The sequence below is a fragment of the Triticum aestivum genome, chromosome 7A (genome assembly GCF_018294505.1).
Source record: "Triticum aestivum cultivar Chinese Spring chromosome 7A, IWGSC CS RefSeq v2.1, whole genome shotgun sequence".
In the NCBI taxonomy this organism is placed as follows: Eukaryota; Viridiplantae; Streptophyta; class Magnoliopsida; order Poales; family Poaceae; genus Triticum; species Triticum aestivum.
The window spans coordinates 628,557,476-628,582,071 of NC_057812.1; positions in this window are offsets into that span (position 1 = coordinate 628,557,476).

The following is a 24,596-nucleotide window of genomic DNA, read 5'->3' on the forward strand; positions in this document are numbered from 1 at the left end:
TGGTATACGCGAGAAGAGCTATCACTATGAGTGAGAGCAGAACTATGCAGTACATGAGGCGGCGGTTACGAGTCATGTCTCGTGCTAGCGTGAACCTCAAGTAACTAGCTTCGGCTTCTTGTCTGGTTTTGAAGCCTTTATGGCTGGTGCCCGAGACCCCATTCACTTGCTCCTGGCACTCAGGCCACTCGTTGTACTCCCCCGGAACCTTCCCTTTGTACACGACATAGCACCGCCATCTCGCCATCAAGAAACTAGGTACATGTTAGAGATGCATCTTGATCAAGAGGATGTACAATCATATGCAACAAAATATATTAGAGTGATGTCTACTACACAACCTTCTTCTTGTAGACATTGTTGGTCCTCCAAGTGCAGAGGTTTGTAGGACAGTAGCAAATTTCCCTCAAGTGGATGACCTAAGGTTTATCAAACTGTAGGAGGCATAGGATGAAGATGGTCTCTCTCAAGCAACCCTGCAACCAAATAACAAAGAGTCTCTTGTGTCCCCAACACACCCAATACAATGGTAAATTGTATAGGTGCACTAGTTCGGTGAAGAGATGGTGATACAAGTGGTATATGGATGGTAGATAAAGGTTTTTGTAATCTGAAAATATAAAAACAGCAAGGTAACTAATGATAAAAGTGAGCACAAACAGTATTGCAATGCATTGAAACAAGGCCTAGGGTTCATACTTTCACTAGTGCAAGTTCTCTCAACAATAATAACATAATTGGATCACATAACTATCCCTCAACATGCAACAAAGAGTCACTCCAAAGTCACTAATAGCGGAGAACAAACGAAGAGATTATGGTAGGGTATGAAACCACCTCAAAGTTATCCTTTCTGATCGATCTATTCAAGAGTCCGTAGTAAAATAACATGAAGCTATTCTTTCCGTTCAATCTATCCTAGAGTCGTACTAGAATAACACCTTAAGATACAAATCAACCAAAACCCTAATGTCACCTCAAGTATCCGTGGGTATGATTATACGATATGCATCACACAATCTCAGATTCATCTATTCAACCAACACATAGAACCTCAAAAGTGCCCCAAAGTTTCTACCAGAGAGTCAAGACGAAAACGTGTGCCAACCCCTATGCATAGATGCCCAAGGTCACGGATCCTGCAAGTTGATCACCAAAACATACATCAAGTGGATCATAGAATACCCCATTGTCACCACAGGTATCCCACACAAGACATAGATCAAGTGTTCTCAAATCCTTAAAGACTCAATCCGATAAGATAACTTCAAAGGGAAAACTCAATCCATTACAAGAGAGTAGAGGGGGAGAAACATCATAAGATCCAACTATAATAGCAAATCTCGCGATACATCAAGATCGTATCACCTCAAGAACACGAGAGAGTGAGAGATATCAAACACATAGCTACTGGTACATACCCTCAGCCCCGAGGTAGAACTACTCCCTCCTCCTGATGGAGAGCACCGGGATGATGAAGATGGCCACCGAAGAGGGATTCCCCCTCCGACAGGGTGCCGGAACGGGTCTAGATTAGTTTTCGGTGGCTACGGAGGCTTCTGGCAGCGGAACTCCCGATCTATTCTACTCCCCGAAGCTTTTAGGGTATATGGGTATATATGGGAGGAAGAAGTACATCGCTGGACCTCCGGGCTGTCCACGAGGAAGGGGGGCGCGCCCCCCACCCTCGTGGGCAGCCCGAGACTCTCCTGGTCCAACTCCGATACCCCGTGGGCTTCTTCTGGTCCAAAAATAAGTTTCATGAAGTTTCAGGTCAATTGGACTCCGTTTGATTTTCCTTTTCTGCGATACTTTAAAACAAGGGAAAAAACAGAAACTGGCACTGGGCTCTAGGTTAATAGGTTAGTCCCAAAAATCATATAAAATAGCATATAAATGCATATAAAACATCCAAGGTTGATAATATAATAGCATGGAACAATCAAAAATTATAGATACGTTGGAGACGTATCAGCATCCCCAAGCTTAATTCTTGCTCGCCCTTGAGTAGGTAAATGATAAAAACAGAATTTTTGATGTGGAATGCTACCTAATATATTTCTCTAAGTAATTCTTCTTTATTGTGGCAAGAATATTCATATCCATAAGATTCAAGACAAAAGTTTAATATTGACATACAAATAATAATACTTCAAGCATACTAACTAAGCAATTATGTCTCTTCAAAATAACATGGCCAAAGAGAGTTATCCCTACAAAATCATATAGTCTGGCTATGCTCCATCTTCACCACACAACGTATTCAAATCATGCACAACCCCGATGACAAGCCAAGCAATTGTTTCATACTTTTAATGTTCTCAAACTTCTTCAATCTTCACGCAATACATGAGCGTGAGCCATGGACGTAGCACTATAGGTGGAATAGAATGGTGGTTGTGGAGAAGACAAAAAAGTGGGAAAATAGTCTCACATCAACTAGGCGTATCAACGGGCTATGGAGATGCCCATCAATAGATATCAATGTGAGTGAGTAGGGATTGCCATGCAACGGATGCACTAGAGCTATAAGTATATGAAAGCTCAACAAAAAGAAACTAAGTGGGTGTGCATCCAACTTGCTTGCTCACGAAGACCTAGGGCATTTTGAGGAAGCCCATCGTTGGAATATACAAGCCAAGTTCTATAATGAAAAATTCCCACTAGTATATGAAAGTAATAACATAGGAGACTCTCTATTATGAAGATCATGGTGCTACCTTGAAGCACAAGTGTGGAAAAGGGATAGTAGTATTGCCCCTTTTTTTGGGGCCTTCTTTTTTTTCTTTGGCCTTTCTCCTTTTGGGGGGACAATACTCTATGAATGATGATCATCACACTTCTATTTGTTTACAACTCAATGATTACAACTCGATACTGGAACAAAGTATGACTCTATATGAATGCCTCCGGCGGTGTACCAGGATAGCAATGATGCATGAGTGACCTATATGAAAGAATTATGAACGGTGGCTTTGCCACAACTAAAATGTCAACTACATGATCATGCAAAGCAATATGACAATGATGGAGCGTGTCATGATAAACAGAATGGTGGAAAGTTGCATGGCAATATATCTCGGAATGGCTATGGAAATGCCATGATAGGTAGGTATGGTGGCTGTTTTGAGGAAGGTATATGGTGGGCGTATGATACCGGCGAAAGGTGCGCGGTATTAGAGAGGCTAGCAATGGTGGAAGGGTGAGAGTGCGTATAATCCATGGACTCAACATTAGTCATAAAGAACTCACATACTTATTGCAAAAATCTATTAATTATCGAAGCAAAGTACTACGCGCATGCTCCTAGGGGGATAGATTGGTAGGAAAAGACCATCGCTCGTCCCCGACCGCCACTCATAAGGAGGACAATCAATAAATACATCATGCTCCGACTTCTTAACATAACAGTTCACCATATGTGCATGCTACGAGAATCACAAACTTCAACACAAGCATTTCTCAAATTCACAACTACTCAACTAGCACGACTCTAATATCACCATCTACATATCTCAAAACAATTATCAAGTATCAAACTTCTCATAGTATTCAATGCACTTTATATGAAAGTTTTTATTATATCCCTCTTGGATGCCCATCATATTAGGACTAAATTCATAACCAAAGCAAATTACCATGCTGTTTAGAACTCTCAAAATAATTTAAGTGAAGCATGAGAGTTCATCTATTTCTATAAAATAAAACCACCACCGTGCTCTAAAAGATATAAGTGAAGCACTAGAGCAAACGACAAACTACTCCGAAAGATATAAGTGAAGATCAATGAGTAGTTTAATAATTATGCAACTGACTCTCTAACATTTAAGAATTTCAGATCTTGGTATTTTATTAAAACAGCAAGCAAAACAAAGTTAAATGGAATGACGGTCCAAGCAAAACACATATCATGTGGTAAATAAAAATATATCTCCAAGTAAAGTTACCTATGAACGAAGACGAAAGAGGGGATGCCATCCGGGGCATCCCCAAGCTTAGGCTCTTGGTTGTACTTGAATATTACCTTGGCGTGCCTTGCTCATCCCCAAGATTAGGCTCTTGCCACTCCTTATTCCATAGTACATCAAAACTTAACCCAAAACATGAAAACCTGACAACACATAACTCAAAATAGAAAATCTTGTGAGCTCCGTTAGCGAAAGAAAACAAAACACCACTTCAATATTTTAAATCAATATTTTATTTGAATTTGGAGTTATATTCATAATATATAATGAATATATTTTGCAAATGACCTGAGATATTTTTATTATGTGTGGAGAAGTCCATTAGGTGACTTAAAAAATATCCAGGGAAGTTTAGGCACTGTTTTCAAATTCTGTTTGAATTAAAATTCAGTGCCAATTAAATAAAACAGAACAAAAATAGAAAACAGTAAAAAGAGAGAGAGAGAGAGAGAGAGAGAGAGAGAGAGAAGCCCAGCTTACCTGGCCTCACCCGTGCAGTCCACCAGAACTGGCCCAGCTGGCCAGCCCATCTGGCCGGCCCAGCCCACCTCCTCCCCCTTGTCTTCTTCCTCCTCTGCCAGGAGGACGAACAGAGGCGTGGCGCACGCCCGAGAGGCCTCGGCCACCTCCTGCTTCCCCCCTGGCCACCTCCTGCCTGGTTGCCTCCCTCCTCGACGCCCGGAGACGCCACGCCACCCCCTCGGACCCCTCTCACTCTTCCTCGAGGCCCCGCTCCTCTGCTCTTTCTCTCTCGCCCGAACCCGAACGCAGCCGTCGCCGCCGACGAGAACCACCGCGGCCACCGCCTTTCCCTCGCCTCTCCGACGCGCCCCCGAGCTCCGCCGTGACGTTCCCGTCCCTACCACGGAGCCACAAGACGCCGGACGCCCTGGAGCGCCGTCACCGACGCCATCTTCTTCCTCTGCACCGACGGCCGTCGTCGCTTGATTCGCCGGCCACAGAGCGTCCCCGGCCTCGCCCTCGCGCTCGTTGGACTCGCGGTGAGCCACTGAACCGTTCCCCTCTTCTTCCCATGCCGTTGGGCCGCTCTAGCCATTGCTTCCGCCGGACCCGAGAGCTCGCCGCCGCCGTGCCTCGTCACCACCGTGGCTGGAGCCGTTGCAGCTCGAAGCCGAGCACACCACCGCACTCAACACGTCTCCAGGAGCCCGTAGCCGCCACTAGCTTCCCCTCCCGTGCCCCCGAACGCCAACCCCGACCTCGCCCGAGCTCCGGCCGCCGCCTCGCTCGCCACCGTTGCTGATTCCGGCCACCCCCGCACCTTCCGTTGGTCCCCCTAGATGCGCACGGGCGTGGGCTACCTCCTGGTGCCCTTGGCGCATCGATCCGATGCCCCTAGCGCAAGTCCGGCATGCCCCGCCGTGTCCTGTGGTCGCCGCCGGCTGGTCTCCGGTGACGCCGACGTGGCGCACTTACTTAGTCGCTAATGACCATGCTAAACACCCCCACAGACACTGACAGCGGGCCCCGTAGCGGGTCAAAGCCTGAGTCAACGCGGGATTAGCCCCTGTGCCACTGACGTGTGGACCCCACATGTCAGGTTTGACCCTGACCGGCCCGGTTGACCCTGCTGACGTCACTGTGACGTGGTGCTGACGCCATAATCATTTCTGGATTTAATTTAACTCTGAAATTCCAGAAAATGCCTAAAACTTCAATAAATCATAGAAAATTAACCGTAACTCCAAATTAAATAAATTATATATGAAAAATTATCAGAAAAATTCAAGGAATCCATCTGTACCATTTTCATGCATGTTAGAACAACTTATCACTACTGTTTAGGGCAAATGAAGTGAATGACATTTAAATAACCACATACGGAGTTTGAATTTGAATCTTGTATTCAAACCAACTTCATTTAATCTGGTTTTAGGTGCATTAGCCCAAAACACATTCATATTGCCATGTCATAGCATGCATCATATTGTGCATTGCATTGATCGTGTCTTTTCTGTATTTGCCGGTATTTGTCCCCTCTCGATAGACGTGTACCGATGATGTGATCGTTGACACTGATGAAGACTCAATGTTATCTTCAGAAGTGCCAGGCAAGCAAAACCCCCTTGTTCATTCCGATACAATCCCACTCTCTCGCTCCTGCTCTCTTTTACTGCATTAGGACAACAACGAATCATTTGTTACTTGCTGCGGTAGCTGAACCCCTTTATCCTTTGCATGACCTGTCATTCCACAGTAAATAGATGAAACCCACTAGCATGAGTAGGAGTTGTTTGAGCCCTGTTGTGCCTACTCATTCATGTTTGTTTGTCATGCCTGCTACTGCTTAGAGTTGAGTCAGGTCTGATTCATCGGGGATGAATCAGAGGCGTGTGAACATGTCCTACTGTGTGTGAGCTAAGTGTGTGAACACGATTTGGTAAAGGTAGCGGTGAGAGGCCATGTAGGAGTACATGGTGGGTTGTCTCATTGAAGCCGTCCTCAGGAACTGAGTTCTGTGTTTGTGATCCATGATTCAGCTACTACCACGCATTGGGCCCGAAACCAATGGACCCTCTCGGCTTCTTAATCACCCTTGTCCTCTGTCCAGGAGTTGCAAGTAGTTTCTGGTGTTTGTAGTATGCTGGAGGCCGTGGACAGCGCTGACCGTAGGGGTGGGCTGTGATGCGGTAGGCACGTGGCCGGGTAAACCGGGCGCCCGTTTGGTGTCACGGAACCCTGTTCACATCGTTTGGGGCTGTGAGCGAAACTCCGGCCGGATCTCCTCATGGATGGAAGCCGAATAGGCGATAAACCTGGACTAGAGACTTGAGTGTTTAGGTAGGTCGTGGTCTACACCCACGTCGGCTTTCGCTTGAAGTCTGCCGAGCACATGTCGTGTGCAGACGCTAAGTGGTGGAAACATTTATGAAGAAGTACACCCCTGCAGGGTTATCATCATCTATTCGAATAGCCGTGTCCGCGGAAAAGGACTTCTGGGTTGCTTATATCAGTTCATAGACAAGTGAAAGTGGATACTCTAAAATACGCAAGATAAGCGTGAGTTCTATGGATGGCGTTCTCGTAGGGAGACGGGAGCGATTCCATAGTGGTGTATTGATATGGGGAATATGTGGACTCGTGTGCGCCACCTCAAAAGAGTTACTTGCAGTCGTAGTTCAGGATAGCCACCGAGTCAAAGCTGGCTTGCTGCAGTTAAACCCCACCATCCCCTTTGTTGATAATGAAGCATATGTAGTTAGTTCTGATGTAAGTCTTGCTGGGTACATTTGTACTCACGTTTGCCTATTTATGTTTTTGCAGAGAGACTTCGGTCTCGCTAGTAGTTCCGCGTGGACTTCGACGTTTAGCTTGTTACCTCAGCTACGATCTTGTGCCCTCGGCAGGATCTGGTAGATAGTCAGGCTTCTCAGCCTTTTTCATTTATAGATGTCTGTACTTAGACATGATAGCTTCCGCTTGTGCTTTGACTTGTATGCTCTGATTGTTGGGTCATGAGACCCATGTTTGTAATATCTCGCTCCTCGGAGCCTATTGATTAAATTACTTGAGTCATAGAGTCATGTTGTGATGCCATGTTGTGTTTGCACATATCGAGCATATTGTGTGTATGTTATTGAAATGCTTGGTATGTGTGGGATCTGACTATCTAGTCGTTTATCCTCAGTAGCCTCTCTTACCGGGAAATGTCTCCTAGTGTTTCCACCGAGCCATGGTAGCTTGCTACTGCTCCGGAACACTTAGGCTGGCCGGCATGTGTCCTTCTTCGTTCCTGTGTCTGTCCCTTCGGGGAAATGTCACGCGATGAATACCAGAGTCCTGTTAGCCCGCTACAGCCCGGTTCACCGGAGTCCTGCTAGCCCAGTGCTACAGCCTGGATTCACTCGCTGATGACCGACACGTTCGATGCTGGGTCATGGATGCCTGTCCCTGTAAGTTTGTGCCACTTTGGGTTTACGACTAGCCATGTCAGCCCGGGCTCCTTATCATATGGATGCTAGCGACACTGTCATATACGTGTGCCAAAAGGCGCAAACGGTCCCGGGTAAAGGTAAGGCGACACCCGTGGGAATACCGTGCGTGAGGCCGCAAAGTGATATGAAGTGTTACATGCTAGATCTATGTGGCATCGAGTCGGGGTCCTGACAGCGTTGGTATCAAAGCTTGACTGCCTGTAGGATTACCAAGCCAAACTGGTCGAAGTTGAGTCTAGAAATTCTTTAGTTATATAAGGGAATTGATTGTGAGATGGAACGTAAGGCTCTTTTTACTCCTTATACCTTATGCCTTCTGATCTGAGTCATCTTATCTTTCCTGCGGGGATTAAGAACTAGGCTATCTCTTCTTTCCATCAGGATCACGTGTTACTAATCTGTAGACTTATAAGATTGTTGGACTTAAGCCTTGTTTCAGTTTCTACTACTTCTGTATGTTAATTATTGATCTCGAGACCTTGATATTGTGCTTCTGAGTGGTTATGCCACCATTTTTGTGAATGTCTCAAATCTTTTCTGAGCATTTACAGCCGTTATGCTGTCCGAGTCATCCCAGGTTTTTAAGTAGTCTGATGCAATTGCAAATCCTTTCTTCCTGTTTCAATGTTCCCATGGGCCAGATTAACCACACTAATCAGTGAGTTGAGGTACTCCGTTACCTTGACATATATGTTGGAGATACTATTATGGCCCTAGGTGTTTAGGGAGTCACCTAGTAATCTAGCAATGTTTTGTGATCCCCAGTGTGATGATTCTGGCTTTTATTCTCGAAAGCATCCCGTGATGCCACTTAGTAGTAGGTATTCTATTCCTTGGGCTTTGAACCCGAGATTCACTCTACTTACTTCATGTTGATAGTGTTTGCTAGTTCCTTCAGGATATTAGTAACTTTGCGATAGTCCTCGAGGTCCGTGGTATTTCCTTCTTCCAAATACTATGAACCGCTTATGGCAGATGTTTATTGGATCAAAAGATCACAATTAGAGTACTCTTGAAGAGTTCTCCATTCATAAATCGTGACTCTGCCAGTTCTACCTTTCTGCATGGGTTATCCGGAAGAAATATGTTGAACTTGGTTCGACATACTAATCTATGCATCCACAACTCAGAAAATTATATGTTCCTTTGAGTTGTTCTCCGTAGTTGCATTCTGACCCTCGTCTATCAATTGATAGTCAAGAGTATGCGTGCGTTCGTTTATCGATGCCTATTACTCTTGTGGTCCGTCAAGCCATTCTGTCCTGAATGACTTGGAGAAACAAACTCCAGTACCTCTTCCATATCCAGGATTGGGTCAAAGAAGTTGTGCTCCGCAGATCTAATTGCTAATCCAGCTTTTGGTTCTGTTCTACCTTGGAGTATTACCTTATTCTATATCGAGATTGTTATAGGAATTGCACACCATCCTATGAACTCTTGATACAGTGATACTTCTCACCATCATTAGTCATTCCTCGGCCCTCGTGTTGATGCAACCGGAATACCGGCAAATGAGTTGTGATGTGTGAGATCAATACTCCCAGCAACCTCGTTGCTTGGTAGTTAAAGGATAATAATTTCATTCTTAGTATGTTGGTTTTTGAATCATCCTTCTAAGACTGATCGTGCTACCTAGTCCTTATTTCGGTGCACCCTTCGATTGATGAATTAGGATCTTGTCAAGCCCTCGCTCACTTGATCATATCATCTTGCCCCGAAAAGCAAGATTGTTCTCGAGCTTAGTAACATATCGGTGGTTCGTGATTTTCCGAAGATCTTCTCGGAAGTACTACCAGGTTGTCACCTGACCGCTATGTTGAGCTCGTGATCAAGTTGGTTTATTGTAAACCACCCTTTCTCCAAGAATCTGTGATGGATATCCCTGAGCTAGTTGGTTAAGCGAGACAACAACTTGGAGAGTTGGAAGGTAAAAGCTTGCCTGACTTAGTTCGTTCCAAAGGGATATTCTTGTGTAGTGTGTGTTGAAGAAAGATGATATCTTCATCGGTTGGTCCCTGTGATCAGTTGCTGGACCTATTGCCTTATCAATCCTTTGATTTGAGTGTGGGCTATCGTCAAATCAAATCAATACCAATGATGCTCGTAATGTTGTCTTGTTCGTGGTTGATCCCTCGAGCATACACCATTACATCTTTGGCCTGACCAATGCTATCACTTGTTCACTTAACTATGGAATTCCTTTTAAAAGGAAACCCAGATGAATTGTTGTTGAGCCCATTGACAACATCCTTATCTCCTCCATAATTTTGTTGGACATTAAGCTAGTGTTGGAAACTTTTGAAAGCATTTTCTTCATGCTAGCTCATGAAGTATTTGTTGATGAAAGGAGTGACTTCCTTTTATACACATGCATTTGGTGAAAGATGCCGCCGTGAATTTGAGAAAGTTAGTTTTGCTTCCTCTGGAATCATCCCAAGTCAGTCATGCATACGTGCGAAGTATTCTGTGGTCTGGAGATTTGCAACCTCCATTCTATATGTATATCCTAGCACACCAAGCCACTGATTGAGTTGTTCAAAGATAAAGGAGTCTGTCCAAGGTGAACTCTTTGGACTTCCATGCGTGGAGACTTCGATGTCATTAATGATGGTTCCCCCTCCTGAACTCGGTAGTGTTTTATTATAAGACTACCTTGTGATCATGCTTGTCTTGGACAACATGTTCACATGTTTGTAGCAGAACCAGCTCATGTTTTGGAGCTTGCTATCGTAGTTCATCTCCCGAGAATCCCGCAACGTCATCTCGTCGATTTGTGTTGCAAACTTTCATTTTCTTCCTAGACTCGATGAGTCTGGAATATCCTGACACCAACCAGATCTGAATCTCAGGCAGATATGATGGTTTGGAACATTTCCCAAGAACTATAATATTGGTCCCTCGATAACCGGTAAAGTGGATGTCGTGGCCAGCACCACCCAGCCGAAGGACCTATTGTTGTGGTATCTTGATTGAAGCAGTTGGCCACCTTCCCATAAGGACTTCGTAGGATTTACTTCCTAGTTGTGCCTTATGATTATTGTGTTCCCGATGTCCGACCTTTTACTTGATGTTCTAGTTATCAAACCATATCTATGAATGGGATACACTAGCACGTCAAGGAGAACATTAGAAGCGGAGTGCTAAATGTCTCTCGGTCGATCATCCAGATTTTGTTTCCTTGGCCTCGCTAAGGTGAAAACTGAGAAAGTGTTATCTTCCTTTGCATCTGCATCCTCCATCACCATTCATCATGGTAGTAAGTTGTGCTACCGGACCCTTGACACGGATGTTGGTAAAACCTTGATGAATGTGGAAATGCTTAAGTTCTTGAGAGCACGCACAAGCGCTACGTCTTATCATCGGCACTAGCTGGGATTGCCCCAGATTCTTCGGTTATGCTATAACCACTCCAACAGTGAATTCACTCTTTATTGTTGGGTTCTTCCCCAGTTACCAGAATCATTCCCAGCATTTGCATTTTGTTCCCAGCTTGCACCGCCAATGTGCCATTCTACCACGGGTCTCTTCCATCTCCGGTGATAAGCAAATTCATCCATTACGTTGTCTTCAACAAGGTAATCCACATCATCCAAGTCCGAGTATGCCATTCTACCGACCCCCTCCAAATGATCGCTTGTGATTACCTTAGGCTGGTATAAAGAGTTCCAATGATCTCTGAATCAAAAGTAATTCTTTTTGCCACTTAAGATAATAATCTACGAATCACCCTCCTCCAGGATGTTTCGTCGTGGTATCATGGCAACTCAACTCCTCGCTACGTTGACAATCGTTTACCACCTTCTTAGGTGTGGAATTGTTGTCTACCTAGTGAACCTTCATCATCCGTTTCTTCCCCCCCCCTCTTGATGTGTATCTCGTGTCTCAACCGAGAGATGGTTCTATGTCTCATTCCGTGAGTTAATCCTGAGTTGTTCGACCTTCGAGAAGACCGATCCTTCTAGAGTTTTCCTTTCCTCTTCTTTTCATGATTAGCTGGAGTTCTCAGAGCAAGACGACAAGACAAAGATGGTGTTCGAATCAACGTTCCTATGAAGTGCACCCTGGATCGTGAAGATTATACTAGTCCGCGTTACCCTTCACCTTACCCTACGCTTGAATCTCGAGACGAGATTCTTGTTTAGTGGGGGTGAGTTGTCACATCCCTAGCTTCTGGTAATGCACTAGGCTAGACCACTTGTGAGCATCATGTTTTATTTCAAATAAAATTTGAACTGAGGAATTCAGAAGCCTCAAAACTTAAATAAAAGAGGGGCAAGAAACCCTAAAATTGCAATCAGTAAATCCAAAATGCCCTAGAAATAGCTCTGACAATTTTGGCAAGAGTTATATATCAAACCAAAATTTTGGGACATTTCTAAGGAATTATTGGGCTCTGATTTTAAATCAATATTTTATTTGAATTTGGAGTTATATTCATAATATATAATGAATATATTTTCAAATGACCTGAGATATTTTTATTATGTGTGGAGAAGTCCATTAGGTGACTTAAAAAATATCCAGGGAAGTTTAGGCACTGTTTTCAAATTCTGTTTGAATTAAAATTCAGTGCCAATTAAATAAAACAGAACAAAAATAGAAAACAGTAAAAAAAGAGAGAGAGAGAGAGAGAGAGAGAGAAGCCCAGCTTACCTGGCCTCACCCGTGCAGTCCACCAGAACTGGCCCAGCTGGCCAGCCCATCTGGCCGGCCCAGCCCACCTCCTCCCCCTTGTCTTCTTCCTCCTCTGCCAGGAGGACGAACAGAGGCGTGGCGCGCGCCCGAGAGGCCTCGGCCACCTCCTGCTTCCCCCCTGGCCACCTCCTGCCTGGTTGCCTCCCTCCTCGACGCCCGGAGACGCCACGCCACCTCCTCGGACCCCTCTCACTCTTCCTCGAGGCCCCGCTCCTCTGCTCTTTCTCTCTCGCCCGAACCCGAACGCAGCCGTCGCCGCCGACGAGAACCACCGCGGCCACCGCCTTTCCCTCGCCTCTCCGACGCGCCCCCGAGCTCCGCCGTGACGTTCCCGTCCCTACCACGGAGCCACAAGACGCCGGATGCCCTGGAGCGCCGTCACCGACGCCATCTTCTTCCTCTGCACCGACGGCCGTCGTCGCTTGATTCGCCGGCCACAGAGCGTCCCCGGCCTCGCCCTCGCGCTCGTTGGACTCGCGGTGAGCCACTGAACCGTTCCCCTCTTCTTCCCATGCCGTTGGGCCGCTCTAGCCATTGCTTCCGCCGGACCCGAGAGCTCGCCGCCGCCGTGCCTCGTCACCACCGTGGCTGGAGCCGTTGCAGCTCGAAGCCGAGCACACCACCGCACTCAACACGTCTCCAGGAGCCCGTAGCCGCCACTAGCTTCCCCTCCCGTGCCCCTGAACGCCAACCCCGACCTCGCCCGAGCTCCGGCCGCCGCCTCGCTCGCCGCCGTTGCTGATTCCGGCCACCCCCGCACCTTCCGTTGGTCCCCCTAGATGCGCACGGGCGTGGGCTACCTCCTGGTGCCCTTGGCGCATCGATCCGATGCCCCTAGCGCAAGTCCGGCGTGCCCCGCCGTGTCCTATGGTCGCCGCCGGCTGGTCTCCGGTGACGCCGACGTGGCGCACTTACTTAGTCGCTAATGACCATGCTAAACACCCCCACAGACACTGACAGCGGGCCCCGTAGCGGGTCAAAGCCTGAGTCAACGCGGGATTAGCCCCTGTGCCACTGACGTGTGGACCCCACACGTCAGGTTTGACCCTGACCGGCCCGGTTGACCCTGCTGACGTCACTGTGACGTGGTGCTGACGCCATAATCATTTCTGGATTTAATTTAACTCTGAAATTCCAGAAAATGCCTAAAACTTCAATAAATCATAGAAAATTAACCGTAACTCCAAATTAAATAAATTATATATGAAAAATTATCAGAAAAATTCAAGGAATCCATCTGTACCATTTTCATGCATGTTAGAACAACTTATCACTACTGTTGAGGGCAAATGAAGTGAATGACATTTAAATAACCACATACGGAGTTTGAATTTGAATCTTGTATTCAAACCAACTTCATTTAATCTGGTTTTAGGTGCATTAGCCCAAAACACATTCATATTGCCATGTCATAGCATGCATCATATTGTGCATTGCATTGATCGTGTCTTTTCTGTATTTGCCGGTATTTGTCCCCTCTCGATAGACGTGTACTGATGATGTGATCGTTGACACTGATGAAGACTCAATGTTATCTTTAGAAGTGCCAGGCAAGCAAAACCCCCTTGTTCATTCCGATACAATCCTACTCTCTCGCTCCTGCTCTCTTTTAATGCATTAGGACAACACCGATTCATCTGTTACTTGCTGCGATAGCTGAACCCCTTCATCCTCTGCATGACCTGTCATTGCCACAGTAAATAGATGAAACCCACTAGCATGAGTAGGAGTTGTTTGAGCCCTGTTGTGCCTACTCATTCATGTTTGTTTGTCATGCCTGCTACTGCTTAGAGTTGAGTCAGGTCTGATTCATCGGGGATGAATCAGAGGCGTGTGAACATGTCCTATTGTGTGTGAGCTAAGTGTGTGAACACGATTTGGTAAAGGTAGCGGTGAGAGGCCATGTAGGAGTACATGGTGGGTTGTCTCATTGTAGCCGTCCTCAGGAACTGAGTTCTGTGTTTGTGATCCATGATTCAGCTACTACCATACATTGGGCCCTGAAATATGACCCCGCTCGACTTCTTATTCACCCTTGTCCTCTGTCCAGGAGTTGCAAGTAGTTTCTGGTGTTTGTAGTATGCTGGAGGCCGTGGACAGCGCTGACCGTAGGGGTGGGCTGTGATGCGGTAGGCACGTGGCCGGGTAAACCGGGCGCCCGTTTGGTGTCACGGAACCCTGTTCACATCGTTTGGGGCTGTGAGCGAAACTCCGGCCGGATCTCCTCATGGATGGAACCCGAATAGGCGATAAACCTGGACTAGAGACTTGAGTGTTTAGGTAGGTCGTGGTCTACACCCACGTCGGCTTTCGCTTGAAGTCTGCCGAGCACATGTCGTGTGCAGACGCTAAGTGGTGGAAACATTTATGAAGAAGTACACCCCTGCAGGGTTATCATCATCTATTCGAATAGCCGTGTCCGCGGAAAAGGACTTCTGGGTTGCTTATATCAGTTCATAGACAAGTGAAAGTGGATACTCTAAAATACGCAAGATAAGCGTGAGTTCTATGGATGGCGTTCTCGTAGGGAGACGGGAGCGATTCCATAGTGGTGTATTGATATGGGGAATATGTGGACTCGTGTGCGCCACCTCAAAAGAGTTACTTGCAGTCGTAGTTCAGGATAGCCACCGAGTCAAAGCTGGCTTGCTGCAGTTAAACCCCACCATCCCCTTTGTTGATAATGAAGCATATGTAGTTAGTTCTGATGTAAGTCTTGCTGGGTACATTTGTACTCACGTTTGCCTATTTATGTTTTTGCAGAGAGACTTCGGTCTCGCTAGTAGTTCCGCGTGGACTTCGACGTTTAGCTTGTTACCTCAGCTACGATCTTGTGCCCTCGGCAGGATCTGGTAGATAGTCAGGCTTCTCATCCTTTTTCATTTATAGATGTCTGTACTCAGACATGATAGCTTCCGCTTGTGCTTTGACTTGTATGCTCTGATTGTTGGGTCATGAGACCCATGTTTGTAATATCTCGCTCCTCGGAGCCTATTGATTAAATTACTTGAGTCATAGAGTCATGTTGTGATGCCATGTTGTGTTTGCACATATCGAGCATATTGTGTGTATGTTATTGAAATGCTTGGTATGTGTGGGATCTGACTATCTAGTCGTTTATCTTCAGTAGCCTCTCTTACCGGGAAATGTCTCCTAGTGTTTCCACCGAGCCATGGTAGCTTGCTACTGCTCCGGAACACTTAGGCTGGCCGGCATGTGTCCTTCTTCGTTCCTGTGTCTGTCCCTTCGGGGAAATGTCACGCGATGAATACCAGAGTCCTGTTAGCCCGCTACAGCCCGGTTCACCGGAGTCCTGCTAGCCCAGTGCTACAGCCTGGATTCACTCGCTGATGACCGACACGTTCGATGCTGGGTCATGGATGCCTGTCCCTGTAAGTTCGACTAGCCATGTCAGCCCGGGCTCCTTATCATATGGATGCTAGCGACACTGTCATATACGTGTGCCAAAAGGCGCAAACGGTCCCGGGTAAAGGTAAGGCGACACCCGTGGGAATACCGTGCGTGACGCCGCAAAGTGATATGAAGTGTTACATGCTAGATCTATGTGGCATCGAGTCGGGGTCCTGACAGTGGTTATCATGCACCGCTCGGGCGAACCGAATTTGCGAAATTCAATGTGGTACCGCATTATGCATATCTCAAGCTCAAGATGCCAGGACCTCGGGGGGTCATCACAGTCAATTGAAACACAGAGCGCTCTCTCCGCACAGAGGAGCACACTGCGGCCCTCGTGGCAGAAGCACAAAGCAGCCTCTTAAGGCAATCCACTAGTTCGGTGATTAAGGACCCGAACAACTTCAAGCGCGCCCGGAGTAATCGGCAACTGGACCGCCTGGCACGTTCCGAGCTCGCATAGCAATGCGGCCCCCACCCCGGTCCCTGCCAAACGGCGAAATCCGTGCCACGCGTACATAATTAAGCATTAAAAATACCATGGGCACAGGAGGGGAGGGGGGCACGATTGCGGCACGCTCCAAGACGCGGCTTAAACCGCACTAGGGGCTTCCCGCTTTGTTATTTTTCTCTTTCAGGACTTTAATCTCTGGAAACCCCGTCCGGCAGTATGATTGTCGAACACATGATGCAGCAACCATGGAGGCAGAAAGCTACGTCACACCACGGAACTCCCAGGTGGATTACGATAACGAGTGAAATATTTGCTTTAATATTATTCCTCAGCTTGCCGTTGGAGGGGACATAGTCCTACTTTTTTGCTTATCGCACTACCTGTATCATTCCGCTTTAACGCACATTTTTGAATAAACAATGCATTGCATTAAGGCTTTTAATTGCATTCTTCTTTTATATATATATATATATATATATATATATATTCATTTATGACATCCAGCACCCGTACACTCTGCTACGGCCAATACGTTGGGGGCTTAAGCATACCCCATAATATGGCGTGAGAAGTCCGAACACTTTCGACAGTGCGGCACCCCGAACTTATAGCATTATATGCATCATCTCCGAATCATGTCTTGGGTCAATAGTTGGGTTTGCCCGACTCCCATGTTTTGGTACCTTACGTTCCGCTATATCGGCTAAGGTAGCACTGGGAGAACTACTGCGATTGTTCCCCAGTTCTGCTGGGCTAAGCACCTCAATAGAGAAAGCTAAAACTGACTGTCATGATAAGGCGAGAGACTGGTCGCTGTTCGAGAGGTTTTCGAGTCCTTAAAGACTTATGCCGCTTAGAGCGAGGAGTCGGCCCTGTCCGGCTTAAGGCGTGTATCGTGCCCCAGATTCGGCCTTCCGAATACTAGGGGCTTCGCCGAAATTTAAAATTATATAATTCTATGGCTAAGTGAGAGTGATAACGCATTATAGTCCGATTGCCTTGTTCGTTGTGCTGAGCACCTCCCTCGAAGGACCCAAAAATGGGAACAAGAGTGCTCAGGTTTATCCCGAACACCGCAACACTCGTGGCATGGGGGCAGAAGCCGACGACTAGCCATCTCTCAGATTTGATAAATAGATGAACAGAAGGTAATATTTTAAATTCAAACAAGCGTTGCATAGAGCATATGAACAAGTTTTCATGAATACGGGATTACACAAGCGAGCTCACTAAAATATTATATCTTTCGTACACTCGTCCGCTACGAGACGGGCACCCTTCAGGACACCCTCGTAGTACATCTCGGGGTGGCGATGCTCCTTGCCCTCCGGCAGCCCTTCCTTGATCAGCTTCACGGCGTCTAGCTTGACCCATTGCAACTTCACACGGGCGAAAGCCCGGCATGCACCTTCGATGCAGATGGACCACTTGAAGACTTCTAGTCGTGGGCAGGCATCCACAAGCCACCTCACCAGGCCGAAGTAGCTGTTCGGAAGGGCGTCGCCAGGCCACAGCCGTACTATAAAGCCCTTCATGGCCTGTTCGGACACCTTGTGTAGCTCGACCAGCTGCTTTAGCTGGTCGCTCATAGGCATCGGGTGTTCGGTCCCAGTATATTGGGCACAGAACAAATTCTCCATTGAGCTTCCCTCCTCGGCCTGGTAAAATGTTGCGGCATCCGACACGCTGCGGGGCAAATCTGCGAATGCTCCTGGAGAGCTCCAGATTCGGGTAAGTAACAAGTAATTTACTTTCACATGCTTGCTTTGCATATTGAATGCCTTACCCGCCGCTATCTTCCGCATCGCCTCAATCTCCCGGAGGGCCTTTTGGGCTTCAGCCTTGGCATTCTTCGCGCTCTCAAGGGCCGCGGCAAGCTCAGACTCTCGCGTCTTTGAGTCAAGCTCCAACACCTTGTGCTTCGTCACGAGAGCTTGGAGCTCTTGCTGCACCTCGCCCACCCACGCCTCTTGCTTTTCTCGCTCGGTGCGCTCCTTGGATGCTTTGTTTTCGGCCTCGGATAGCGCTTGTTTCAGGGTCGCCACTTCGGTAGTGGCCCCTGACAAATTTATGATGGTCCTATCATTTTGCAATCACATCTCTCTTATATATACACATCTATAGACTAGGTATTACTTACCTTTGTTCTACTCAAGCTGCCTCTTGGCAAGGCCGACCTCTTCCAGGGACCCTTTGAGGTCCTGCTTCAGTGCGGCAACCTCCGCAGTCTGTGCGGCAGAGGCCAGCAGCGAAGCCTGCATACGCATATAGACATACTTATATTAGACTCTTGCGATATTGTTTGATCCTTTGTTCGGCTTTCCTTTGTGAACACCAAACAGAGCATCAGGGGCTACTGTCTATGCGGTAATATTTCTCCTATATTTCAAAAACTTACCTCAAAGCCTGTTAGAAGAATGGCACAGGCTTCAGTCAGTCCGCTCTTGGCGGACTGAACCTTCTTGATCACCGCACTCATTATAGTACGGTGCTCTTCATCGATGGAAGCGCTGCAAAGCGCTCCCAGCAGATTGTCTGGTGCCTCTGGATGGACAGAGTTCACCGGCACAGGCGTCTTGCCCCTTTTGGAAGGAGGCCGCCTACCCGAGTCCGGAACCACTGGGGGTTCCAGCGCGGTGTTCGGCTGAGGGCCGAAATCGGAGCCCTCGGGAGCCTTGCTCCCTCTGCTCCCGAAGTCCGGAAGGTCGCCTTGAGGCGCCTCCGGGACTGTCTCCCCTCGACTTGGTGCCTCTTGAGACAATACATCGGCGTTGTCCGTAGGGCAAGGGGAGGTGGCGTTCGGAAGTGGATCGCTATCCATATCCGAGGAGCCCAGGGAGCCGTCCGACGATACGTCGATACGGGCTCGTGGTGGTCTGCATAGCCATAATTCGGCATTAGGAGAGGCAGTGCGACAAAGGTATGCTATGAGTTACTCTGGTATCCGAATACTTACGACTTCGCTAAGGGCTTGGCCCTGAGCAGCCACTCGTCTTCGCCTTCGGTGGCGGTGGTGGAGTAGTCCGGAAGGAGAGTCCTTCCCTTCTTGGACCCTTAAGCCCCCCCGGTTGGGGAGGCCTTCCTTTTCTTGTCTCCCCTGATTGGAGGGGGAGCATCTTCATCTTGCTCCTCATCTTCGAGGGAGGAGTGTGTCGCGGAGTTATCAGATGATCAGTCCGATATCACCTGGCGCCGGGAACTCTTCCGGGTTCCCTTGGCCTTCTTGGTCTTCTCCGGCACCTTGTAAGAAGCCAGAGTCAGCATCTCTGTCAGGACAGCATCCGCAGTGTCTTCGGGCAGAGGGGTCGACAGTTAATCTACCCCGACGTCTCCACCCAGTCATGTCAAAGGCATGGAGACTCAGATCCCGCACATGGTTAAGCAAAGAGAAGTAAAAAATCCTACCGAATGTATAGAACTCACCGAATGCGCTCGGCGCTTTGCGCTTAGCCTGCGGTCCTCTGTAAGAGAGGGAGGGACCTCGGCGCCCTTGAATAGCACCCTCCAGATGTCCTTGTGCGTCGTGTCGAAGAGCTCGCTCGGAGTTTGGTGCCGGGTTGGGTCGAACTCCCACAAGTTAAAATCCCGTTGTTGACACGGGAGGATCCGGCGGATGAGCATGACCTGGACTATGTTGACAAGCTTGAGTTTCTTGCTTTCCATGTTCAGGATACATTTCTGGAGTCCGTCCAGCTCCACCGATGAACCCCGCGACAAGCCCTTCTCTTTCCAGGAAGTGAGTCGTGTAGGGAATCCAGATCGAAACTCGAGGGCCGCCACCCAGTTGGTGTCGGCGGCTCGGTGATGTAGAACCAGGCCGATTGCCACCCCTTTATGGTCTCCACGAAGGAGCCTTCAAGCCATATAACATTGGGCATCTTGCCCACCATGGCTCCGCCGCATTCCGCTTGTTGGCCTCCCACCACCTTCGGCTTGATATTGAAGGTCTTCAGCCACAGACCGAAGTGAGGCCGGATGCGGAGGAAAGCCTCACAGACGATGATGAACGCCGAAATGTTGAGGATGAAGTTTGGAGCCAGATCATGAAAGTCCAGCCCATAGTAGAACATGAGACCACGGACGAATGGATGAAGGGGAAACCCCAGTCCGCGAAGGAAGTGGTGGAGGAAAACTACCCTCTCATGAGGTTCTGATGTAGGAACGATCTGCTCCGCAGCAGGCAGCCGATGCGCAATATTCGCGGCTAAGTATCCGGCGTCACGGAGCTTTTTGATGTGCCCCTCCGTAACGGAGGAAGCCATCCATTTGCCCCCTGCTCCGGACATGTTTGGAGAAGATTGAGGGGAAGGATGTATACTTGGGCATTGGAGCTCGAGTGCGCAAGAACGGATGAGCAAGGAGGAAGAAGGCGTGTGTAGAGAAAGGTTAAACCTTATCCCTTTATAAGGGCGGCCGAAACTATGCACCCCCACTAGCCTGGTAAAACTCGCTTATCCCCCAAGCGTCGTAATCGATGGCGCGGTTGGGTTACCCACGCCCGTATTGATGAGAATCCCGTAATAAGGGGACACAATCTCTGCCTTGACAAGACGTGTCAAAAAACTACCTCGCGTTATGTGCGGGGCTAGTTAAAGGAAATGGTTCGAATAATCACCGGGCCATGGCATAACTTCATGTTGCCGAAACAAGTCAGCGGATTAGATTTGTGGAAATATTATTCTCTCTATGGTGGAATGTGGAACTTATTTTACAGGGTCAGACACTATCCTTGTATTCAAAATTTTCCGTGGTGTATTAGGAGGAGGAACCCGCCTTGCAATGCCGAAGACAATACTGCGCGCCGGACTCATCGTTATTGAAGCCTGGTTCAGAGGCTACTCAGGGAGTCCTGGATTAGGGGGTCTCCAGACAGCCGGACTATATCCTTTGGCCGGACTGTTAAACTATGAAGATACAAGATTGAAGACTTCGTCTCGTGTCCGGATGGGGCTCTACTTGGCGTGGAAGGCAAGCTAGGCAATACGGATATGTATATCTCCTCATTTGTAACCGACCTTGTGTAACCCTAGCCCTTTCAGGTGTCTATATAAACCGGAGGGTTTTAGTCCATAGGACAACATACAATCATACCATAGGCTAGCTTCTAGGGTTTAGCCTCTCTGATCTCGTGGTAGATCAACTCTTGTAATACTCATATCATCAAGAATAAATCAAGCAGGACGTAGGGTTTTACCTCCATCAAGAGGGCCTGAACCTAGGTAAAACATCGTGTCCCCTGCTTCCTCTTACCATACGCCTTAGACGCACAGTTCGGGACCCCCTACCCGAGATCCGTCGGTTTTGACATCGACATTTGTGCTCTTGGCATTGGGTATAGTCATGGTAGTGAAATTCCGGTTTTCTCTTTCGATATTCTTAGCCCATCTGACACGGAACATCGTCGTGTTGTGCAGTCCAAAGTAGTCAAGCTCCCAGATCTCCTCGACCCTTCCGTAAAATCTTTCAGTTGCACCGTTGTCGCTGCCGGTCATGCATTCCATCGTCACCCCTGAGTTCTGATCACCACTATCCATATCTTTGGCCTCCATGTAGAATGTTTATCCGTTGATATCGTATGCCTGATAGGTTAGGAGGTTGGGCAAGGGGCTATGTGCTAAGGCGTATATGAGCAATCCGTCCTTAGAGCCCTCCTCCGGGGGATTAGCAATAATATGCTCTTTGAACCAATGCAGGAAAGTAGAGTTATGCTCTCTCGTAAATTTGGCGTCTGTCCTGCATACCCCCCGGTCACGATACTTCTTTGCGATAATTTCTTTGTGAAGTGCCACGAAAGGATCTACCTCGTCTAGGTGTTGTAGCACTACCAAGTTTGCTATGTCAAAGTTGTTGCGTCGATCTGAGTATGCCACATGTAGTTCCCTGCGACCATTGGAGTGACCTTCTCCTTCGAGCCTCCCATCGTGCTTGTTAACGGGCAAACCAACACTAACATCAGGCGGCTGGTCTGCGCCATATAGAAAATTCTCGCAGAAAGAGATGCACTCTTGTGTTAGATAGCCCTGGACGATGCTTCCATCTGGACGGGACATGTTACGAACGAATCCTTTGATGATCCCATTCATCCTCTCAAACGGCATCATGTTGTGCAGAAATGACGGCCCCAAGTCTATTACATCGTCCACAATATGGACACACAGATGCACCATCACGTCAAAGAACGCGGGCGGGGAGTACATCTCAAGCTCATTCAGTATCACAACAATCTCTTCCTGTAGCCTTCGGAGCTGCTTCAGACTGATCGACTTTCGAGAGATGACGTTGAAAAAGTTGCAGAGACCAATAAGCGTGGCATGGACGTGCTTGTCCATTATCCCTCTAAGGGCAACAGGTAGTATCTGCGTCATCATCACATGACAGTCATGGGACTTCATCCCGCTGAACCTTTTCTTGTACGTGTCTAGATATCTGCTTATCTTGCCATAGTAACCGGAACTAACTTTGACTCCGGTAAGGCACTTAAAGAATTGATCGATCTCATCCTGACTTAAGGTGAAGCAAGAAGGGGGGCAATAATCCTCTTTCTTTAATTTCTTGCCCTTCTTCTCCCGCACCTCTATCTCCGTCTCTGTCTCGTCTGACTGTTTACGGGGTGGCATGTGCAGATCTTCCCTTATATTCAAATCTTGCAAGTCTTTTCTTGCCTTCCGCCCATCCTTGGTCTTATCCGGCATGTTCATTAGTGTCACGAGCAAACTCTCAAGGACATTCTTACAGATGTGCATTTGATCAAGGCAATGAGGTGTATCGAGTCTCTGCCCGTACTCCATGTCCCGGAACACAGACCTCGTCTTCCATACCTTCAGCAGCGACTCCGGCGCCTTTTTCGTCGTCTTTCCCGGCGTGGGGCACTCCTTCCAGTTTTTCAACAGCTCATCGATTTCGGCACCGCTCCGCTTACGTGGAGGTCCACGATGCTCAGCGTGACCATTGAATAGATCTCCACGGTTTCTCCACGGGTCGTCCTGTTCGAGCCATCTTCGATGCCCCATGTATACAATTTTCCCAGACCGCCATCTTTCCTTGACGTTAGCTACTGAGATGTTGTATCATCCATGCAACGCGTGCATCCGCAATATCCATGGCACACTGATACGTCTCCAACGTATCTATAATTTTTGATTGTTCCATGCTATATTATATTCTGTTTTGGACATTATTGGGCTTTATTATACACTTTTATATTATTTTTGGGACTAACCTATTAACCAGAGGCCCAGCCCAGAATTGCTGTTTTTTGCCTATTTTAGGGTTTTGCAGAAAAAGAATATCAAACGGAGTCCAAACGGAATGAAACCTTCGGGAACGTGATTTTCGGAACGAACATGATCCAGAAGACTTGGACCCTACATTAAGACATCAACCAGGAGGCCACGAGGTAGGGGGCGCGCCTACCCCCTGGGCGCGCCCTCCACCCTCATGGGCCCCCTGTTGCTCCACCGATGTACACCTTCCTCCTATATCACTAGTAGAAAAACGACTTTTAGTACCGGTTCGTAAGGACCTTTAGTACCGGTTCTGGAACCGGTACTAAAGGGTGGGCACTAAAGGTTCCCACCATTTAGTCCCGGTTCAACACGAACCGGGACCAAAGGCCCACCACGTGGCACGAGGCGCGCTATGGTCTTGGGGACCTTTAGTCCCGGTTGTTGGATTTTTTTGATTTTTTTTTGAAATAAAGCAAAAACAGCCCACCTACTGGGCCGGCACGGCCTGCATACGACTAGAAACCCAACCTCTAGTTGGACCAGGATGCAGGCCCGTACGGCCCAGTAGGCCCCAGAGGGCAGAAGACTTGCAATAGGCCCACAAAGGCCTGCTTAGAGAGGAGCTCGATACGGTACCCGCGGCGGGGCTTATAAACCAATGCGAGCTCCTCTCAACTAGCAAGTTGGGACTAAACATTGTGCACTGCGGGTGGTAGCGCACCACCTTTAGAACCGGTTGGTGGCTCCAACCGGTACTAAAGGGGGGGTCTTTAGTACCGATTGGAGCCACCAACCCGTACTAAAGGCCACCACCTTTAGTACCGGTTGGAGCCACCAACCCGTACTAAAGGGGGGGTCTTTAGTACTGGTTGGAGCCACCAAC